This window comes from Hyposmocoma kahamanoa, unplaced genomic scaffold (assembly GCF_003589595.1).
Source record: "Hyposmocoma kahamanoa isolate Upper Pololo Valley unplaced genomic scaffold, ASM358959v1 99425, whole genome shotgun sequence".
Taxonomy (NCBI): Eukaryota; Metazoa; Arthropoda; class Insecta; order Lepidoptera; family Cosmopterigidae; genus Hyposmocoma; species Hyposmocoma kahamanoa.
The window spans coordinates 26,212-34,906 of record NW_020655902.1 but is presented as its reverse complement, the minus strand read 5'-3'; positions in this window follow the sequence as shown (position 1 = coordinate 34,906).

Below are 8,695 nucleotides of genomic sequence, written 5' to 3'. Positions count from 1 at the left end.
ATAAATTAAATACTATAAAACTGCACAAAACAACACTTTTAAATTACACAATATATTTGTTTAGTGAAAATATGATACAAAATCCTGTTTTCACACTTTACTGCAGTAATTTTTAAAAGTTATTATTATTGGTACTGCATGATTGACAACCGCACTGTCACTCGAACAAACGAAGACTTGCGCGATTGACGCTCTGTATGCAATTTTAACGCCCTACAGGTGCGGACACTTTTTAGCGCGAACCCGACGTCCATTTATTGGTAGGTCAATGAAAGTATTTGATTTGTTCCAATATGTGTTTATATGTTTTCATGGAGACAGATTATTTCCTACCCTTGGTTATTCCACCGAGGCACAAAGGCCTTTGCAGTACTGACACGAATACGGAAAATTTCTTCTTTCCACATGACCGAAATTACGGGAAAAAGCTTTTCATAAAAAAATGAAAGGTTTCATTGACTTTATTGCATAAATGATGCCTTTAATCCAATCAAGGTGGTGCACAATGGCAAACCTAATCTATTGTAGGTGTCACTGTAGCGACACCTACAATGTGTAGCCATAATTCCCATTTTTCACAGTTGTTAATCATGTGTAGCCATGATTAACAACAAAAATTGGCCATGTGAATACAGCAGAAATTAAATAAAAGGTCAGCTCGATCATATTTGCATAGTGACACCACAGCAGCCGAGAGACGAGAAATAGGTAAGATGGGATATCTCGAGTCAGCCGAAAAGGTCCTTAACACGCATTTAAATTTAAAGGTCTCTCGATGACGTCAATATTTTTTTTATTAAAATAAATAGTACCGAAACAGAAATAATTAAAAATGGCGCCATTAGTGAGGCCAACCAATGCGAGTCATTCCTTATTAATCAGTTTCAAAGCCTGTAATATGGAACCATGTCGTAGGCATTTTGTTATACGTTCAACAGAGTCAATTTGGTTTGTTTTAGGCAGAAATATAATTTGCGAGCTGAAAAGAACCTTGAAATTGAATAAATGACGAAGACGTAGTATTAGGGAGTGAGCGTTTCCACAATAATGTCACCTGAACAGATTAGTGCGGTGCGAGTAACGACCCTTTTTACCTAGTGAACGTGAAATTTTATGGCAAAAACGTAAAAGAAAAATTTGCTATAAAATACCTTCCGATAATTTAGGTGCATAAATTAAATTTAGTATTTGTCCAAAGACCAACTGAACAAATTCATCTTCATAAAATCACTGTACATGGTTAAAATATGTAAATATTTTAGGGCTTAGTGTTACCCAACAGGCCTTGTTGTAAATCTGACCAAAAACAAATTATCGGATAGGCTCTAATAAAATAAGAGACTGTCCACATTTTATCTGGAATCAGTAATAGACATCGAAGTAAATAGCTACGTCTATGTTCATCCTTAAATAATTATTGTCTACAAAAAATCACTGTTCAAACATTGTCAACGTAACAGAAAAACAAAGGAGTGCAAACAAAAGCAAAGAAAAATCAATAAATAGATGAAGACACTTATTAGTATGTAGCGAATCGCAGCAGTCGCTACAAATCTCTTTTATATATATTTTATGTTCTCTTTAAGTTTTAGTTTTATAATTAAATTCTAAACTTAAATGTGTTTGTTTTTGGCGCCTCTGCTTTACTATTGTTTCTGTTTTGAATTGATAGCTGTACGTGTTTTTTGTAGTAAATTAATAAACTTTACGTACATTTGCTTTGGTCTTGCTCACAGTCCGCTACATACCATAGCAGAGATTAATATTTTCACGCAACGTTTTTTATAACCGAAGTTCTAAAAGAACATAAAGCCAGAGACGACATATCACAGACCCGGTAATACGGCCGATTTCGGAAGTCGTGGTATTATCGCGATCAGGAAAACTGTCGAATGCCTTCCATCTCCGGCAGGTTGGCGGTTCGAGGCTGCATCTTATGAGTTCCATCTAAATATACCGCCCTGGTACTTTGTTTTGGTTTACAAAAATTTGCCCGCACTCGTTCGAGCTATGAAAATTTTGATTATTTTAAACGTTTTCACGTTTCTAGAACTTACTTTTAGTAAGAGCACTATTTCTTAATGACATTAACGATTAGTGACTTTATCAGAACTGCGCGGCTTTTGTTTAATATTTTCGCGAAATTAAAGTAATATGAAGTAAGTCTGACTAGCAGACAATTCAGATAAAATACAATTTACAATAGAATATATAAATAAATAAATAAATACAAAACACTGAATAAAAACTCGTGATATTTTTTCCATTATTTCATAAACATTTAGCACTCTTTTTATATAACATCAAGGTGACGAGACGAACAAGTCGTGCGCGTGATGGTAAAAGCTGCAGCATTGCAGTGCCACTCAGAGCTTTAAATTGCAAAGATCTGAGGGGCACTTCCACTGCGCCTGTCACCCTGAGACACAAGTTGACAAGTCCCATGTGCCTGTAATTTCACCAACACCCTTACCCTTCAAAACCGGAACACATTACTGCTTGGCGGCAGAAGTGAGTAAGGTGACAGTACTACACTGGACGAACTTGTACTTGGTGCTTGTACAAGTTCAATGTTTAGACTGTCGAAAAAATATTTTTTATTTTATTTTATTTTATTTTATTAATTATTGCTGCATGTACAATTTGTGTAAAATTGATCTTAATAACTATCACAGTGACAGTACATGGACCCTGTTCGGGCCATTTGAGTATTGCAATTTAGTATTTGAATTTATAGTAATTTACATTATTAACAAGACATTAGGTACATGATTTAAAAATTAAAATAAATAAATACGAACAATTCAACGTTAATGGTAGGTCATTATACTTTATTACGATTTTTATTTTTTACATATATTAGATCGTAAAATAGTCATTAATAATCTAAATCCATGTCTTTATCATTAAAAAATTCATTTACTGAGTAATAACATTTTTCAATTAGGAAATTTTTTAGTTTAGTAATGAAAAATTTTTCTTTTTGTTCATCTTTAATGCGCAGAGGTATTTGATTATATATTTTAAAGATTTTAACTACTCTATAGTACGGGCTATTTCTAAATAATTCCAATCTTGGTTTAGGACGTACCAGTACGTTGTTGCGGCGAGAACTTGGTGTGAATTTAAAATCGGCTAAATTACGTCTCACAAACTTTACAACGTCGAATATATATAAGCAGGGGACGGTCAAAAGTTTGTTCTTTTTGAAAGATGGTTTGCAACTGATTTTTGGGCCTATATTAACCAGAGTACGCAGACACTTCTTTTGCAAGATAAATACATCATTTGCCTCCGCGCCATGGCCCCACAGCAGAACACCGTACCGCAACAATGAGTGCGCGTATGCGTAGTAGGCGGTCAGCGCTGCTTTAAAGTCAGAATTAGATTTTAGAACAGCTAGTGCAAATGTGAATTGCGATAGTTTTGTTTTAAGTTTATCTATGTGATTTTTCCAGTTGAAGTGTGAGTCTATCGTTACTCCTAATAGGTCAAATTTATTAACTTCTTCAGGATTTAAGCGTGTTGTTACTAATTTTAGGTCAAGATTTTCTTTTTAGTACGGTCGGAATTGTATGATTCTAGTTTTTTTGAGATTAACTTCGAGATTATGTTCAGTCAGCCAACCATTCACCGATTTAAAATTATCTATTATTATCGCCTCCCGACTCTGGCTATTATTTTGACATTTAAAAAGTAATAATATGTCATCGGCGAACACAACACACAAAGAATCCAACGTATATGGCAAGTCGTTTACATATATCAAAAAGAGTACACATCCCAGCACGCTACCCTGCGGAATCGAACAGTTTGTGATGCGTATACGCGCAGTAGAACATACTCTTTCAATCTCACTATTTGAGTTTTTTTGAGGATTTATTTAAAGAAAAAGAAAAAAAGAAAATATATTTATTTGGTCCACATTACATTGACAATAACTACTTTACAACTACAAAAATAAGGAACCAAAAAGGTCACCACTCAGCATGTGCCAGTTTGCTCACGGAGAAACAGACCGGCGCTGATATTCTGTGGCCACCACAACAGAAACAGAAAGGACACCACTACAACGAACATACACTTTAACAACAGGAACATATACATACATCAACTTAACATAATATAAAATATATAGGTTTTTAAACATCACAATAAACAAACAATCATTAAACAATGACAACTCTTACCACATATAAAAAATATATACACTATAAAATAATATAACATAACATATGCTGGCCTAAATAAACTACACAAAAAACAGACAAAAATAAAAAATAAATGAAATAAAATGAAAATTAAAAACAATAGTTAATAAAACAAATCAAGAAAAACACTTCACTTAAAAAATACCCCACTCGTCGTACCTCTTTTGATTATCCATTAAATACAATTTAAAATTTCTCTTGAACATGGCAATCGTGGCACAATTTCTTAATGGAGGAGGAATATTATTCCAGCATTTCGAAGCCGAATAACGAAAACTACCTCGAAATGCCGCGGTTGCGTGTCTAGGATATACAAGACGAGTGGCTAATCTTACATTGCGTTGTGTAAACTGTAATTTATTGTACAGGTACGGAGGACTTTTATTTTTAACTATGCCGAAAAGCAAGGTTGCAAAGTGGAGAGAGCGTCGGTGACTCATGTTCATGAGCTTACCTTTATTAAGGTAAGGTGACACATGAGCTCGAGGTGGAATATGGAAACAAAATCTCGCGCATGCGTTATGGACGCGCTGGATTAACTTTGTTCTCACCAGCAAGCATTGCCCAATTTCAGCATATTGCTTCCTATTTTCCAAGCAAGACTGGAACTAACGGGTGGTTTACCCCGGATTCTGATCCCATATAGTTTTGAAAGCAATGTATATGAAGAACTTTGTCATACGTTTTAGTCATATCTAGCAAAATACCAACCGCATAATATTTATCATTTATATAAGATAGTGCTTCCTGTATGTATTTAAAACAGCCTGACCTGTCGATCGGTTTTTTCGGAAACCGTACTGGCTTTTGTTTAAAAGGTTAAATTTGTCCAAAAAAGAATATACACGATCCGCCATCGCGTTTTCAAAAATTTTTGATATTATAGGTGATAGTGCGATGTGCCGGTAGTGGGCAACGTTGTTTTTTATACCAACTTTTTTTAGAATTGGTTTGATTTATGCAACTTTCAACCTCTCCGGGAAACATTCTTCTCTAAAAGACTGATTTATCAAGGCCGTTAATGGGCCAGTTAACTCATTTCTAAAGGTTTTAATAACCGCAGAGGGTATTTTATCTACTCCAAAACTGAATTTGTTAGGCAAACGTCTTATCAACTTGCACACTTCTTGTTCGGTTGCAGGTTGAAGGTACATAGAATTACGCGCGGGTTTTAGTGTTGTCCTACCGCGCGGTCTATTATGCGACAAACAATCTGCGTCATTCATACACGCTGCATTTGTGATGACTCACCTACCGACACGAAATAGTCGTTGAACAGGTTTGCGATAGACGGGGGGCTTTCATGTACTACGTTCGCCACTGTTACTTTTATGTTTGGCTGGATTTTTCGCGTTTTAGTAACATCTTTGACAATACTCCACATAGTTCGGATTTTATTTTTTGACTTTTTTATTATGTTTAGATAGTTTAATTTTTTGATGTTTTAACGCATTTTTTAGGATCTTTTGGTAAATTTTACAATATGATTTTAATACGTCACTATTCGTTTGATTTACTAATGATTTTATCAGTCTCTTGTGTCGACACGGTTCTTTGAGACCTTGTGTTAGCCACGAGATTTTTTTACAGATTTTTGTTCCAAATTTTATTCTTTTGTTTGGTATGCAGATATTTAGTATTAACGTAGTTTACGTAGACAACATCTTTTCGTTAGAATCGAAATTCCTTTGTGTGTGTATGCCTGTTTAGTAGGTTCAATCAAGCTATTTGTTACTTTATAACTGTAGAGAAGGCACATATGATCAGAGATGCCGTTGTCAACAACTGAATCAGTAAAGTTTTTATGATTTGTAAAAAGGAGCAGACGTAGGCTGCTCCTGTATCTGATGTTCCTGAATAAAATACTTCGTGGAGCCACTATTTGTAGCAAAATTTTGACAGCAATCAACTTCGTAGTCCCTCACTAGCTGCCACGGCAGCCAATTCATAGAGTCTTTGCTCCGCAAATTCTCCGCACAAATATAGGTTGTAATGCACCAATCACTAGAATATGCAACGAGTACAATGTCCTGTGTAAAAAAGTAGTGACATAGATATCCATCATGACACGCCCTTCCACTTTCGTCGTTAAGTAATGAATTCATCCCATTCGAATCCTTGAATGTTATGCCCACAAAAAGTTATTAATTGGTAGTTTGGATTTATGTTTTTTTTTTTATAAGTAACTATATTGATTGTTTTACACTTTTGTACCATCAAACAGTGAAATGTTATTGCAGTTAGTACTGTTATATGACATTTTTAATTTTATTATTTATTTAAATTTAATTTCATTTTCGTAAATGTATTTCATTTATAATGTTAAAACATTATAAATATTTATAGCTTTTATAACTTTCTAAGTCAGCATTTGGTTGAGTAATGAGCTTACCTGTAACCGGAATACATATAAGAACAATGTAGAACGTAACCTCTAGTATAAGCATTATATGTAATTCTGTTGGTTTGCCAAATAAATAAATAAATAAAGGAGATCACTACATGTTGATGTTTTATTTGTCACTTGCGTTGGTGTCTGAATAACTTGGCGTAGATTTGAGTCTAAAAATTTGTTACATAATTCGTTATAAATTACCGAATTTTGCACATTATTTATATTAAAATCACCCGTTACAATTATACGTTTATTATAGCTTATTGGTATCATTTCGTTCATTAGCATGGCTAAAAGTTCAAAGAATACTTCTATATTACGATGCACTCTATACATATATATTAACTAAAACAATATTATGATCTGGTAATTCAACAGAACAACATTCAACAACACTTTAAATAGACAATTCTTCGAAATCTGTCCGTGGTTTATAAGCTCCCCCTTCACGAGTCAGTATAGCTACTCCTCCTCCTATCCGGAACCGTCGATTATAAGAGGCTGCGAACTTGTAGCCATCCACCTAAACGTATCGATGTTGATCCTCTTTAATCCAAGTTTCAGACAGGCAGACCACGTCGAAATTGTGTTGTTTTAACCAACTTTGCAATATGTTGATCTTATTATTTATACTTTGTACATTTTGCGTTATTAGATATTTGAAAATTATTGTAGAAAGGAATGACTATTATTTGAATTATGAGACGTAGACACATTTTTACCGTAAGATGTAAATTAAAAAAAAAAAAAGATGTTGGGGTAGTGTGTAATTATGATGTGTGTTTCTGTCATTAGTTGCGGATGATATATATACTCTCTGGCTGTTTTACACTTGTTACGCCCGGATATAATAGAAGCGGAGACGATTTTGTTCGTACGACTAGTCATATAAAAGATGTTTATGATGCTCTTTGCGACAAAGTGCGCGATCGCCGACGGCATGCCGGTCGCTACACCGCAGCACGCAGCTGCACTCTTGCGACACTCAACAGGAGACATGGACATATCGATGTATCGATGAGTACAAATGGCCACACAAAAATTACTCGGAAATGTCCAGTATCAAAAACAAAGTATTTATTGCTTCCACGTGTTACACATATCTTAAAACTTAGATATACCGACACGACCCTGTTAGGGCGTCGCAATCAAAAATATAATAAATTAAGAACAAACAATAAGAACATAATAGTAATAAAATTTAAAAACTAGCGATAAAAACAATAAGTGTTAAGTATTATATTAATTATTCTTCAAAAAACTCTTGTAGGCTTTAATAACACTTTTTTATCAAATGTGCTTTAAGCTGTTTGGTAAATAAACTAATCTGGGACTGGGATGAAATTTCTTCGAGGATTCCATTGAAGATTTTAAATGCCATTATAAATTGTCCTGCCAGTCTCATCTGTATGTCTAGGTTTAACGGTTGAGTGTAAGCGTCTTTTGCTTTAGTGAAGAAATGTTTGTTTTTCTTGTGTGGATAGAGTAGTACTCGTATATAAAATATACACGTGTACTTTAATTTCAAACTTTCACTCAAAATATTGAAGATGTTGAAATATGTCGAGTGTATATGTATATGTCCCGTCACTTGATATTATACAAAAAAATGTATGTTCAGGACCATTCGGGTACTATGCATGAAAAGTCAGATTTTGACTAAAGAAGATTGGACTAAAAAGATTTAGGCAATGTTTTCGGCGAGTGTTCATCCGCCAGTTGCCAAACTGCTCACATTGAAAAAAGTTGCGCATATTAACGCTTTAGAGTCTTGGCTGTTGAGATTTTCTTTTAGCTATTTATTTGTGTGGAAATTTAGGAGTTTCGAAAATAATAACAACGTCGAACATTTGAGCTAATTTAGAAGGTCCAATCGAAATATAATATTAAAGTAATATCATTCTATATGGATAATATACTTATTTAATTAGTTATTTCGTTTTAAATTTAAATAACATTTTTCTTTCTCTTTGAATGAGTACTTGTGTCTTTCATTCTGTTTGTTTGACATGATTTAAAAATGTACAGAAAAGTAAGTAATACAATTATTACGTTGGTATCAATAAAGGTACTTCCATCAACGAAACGC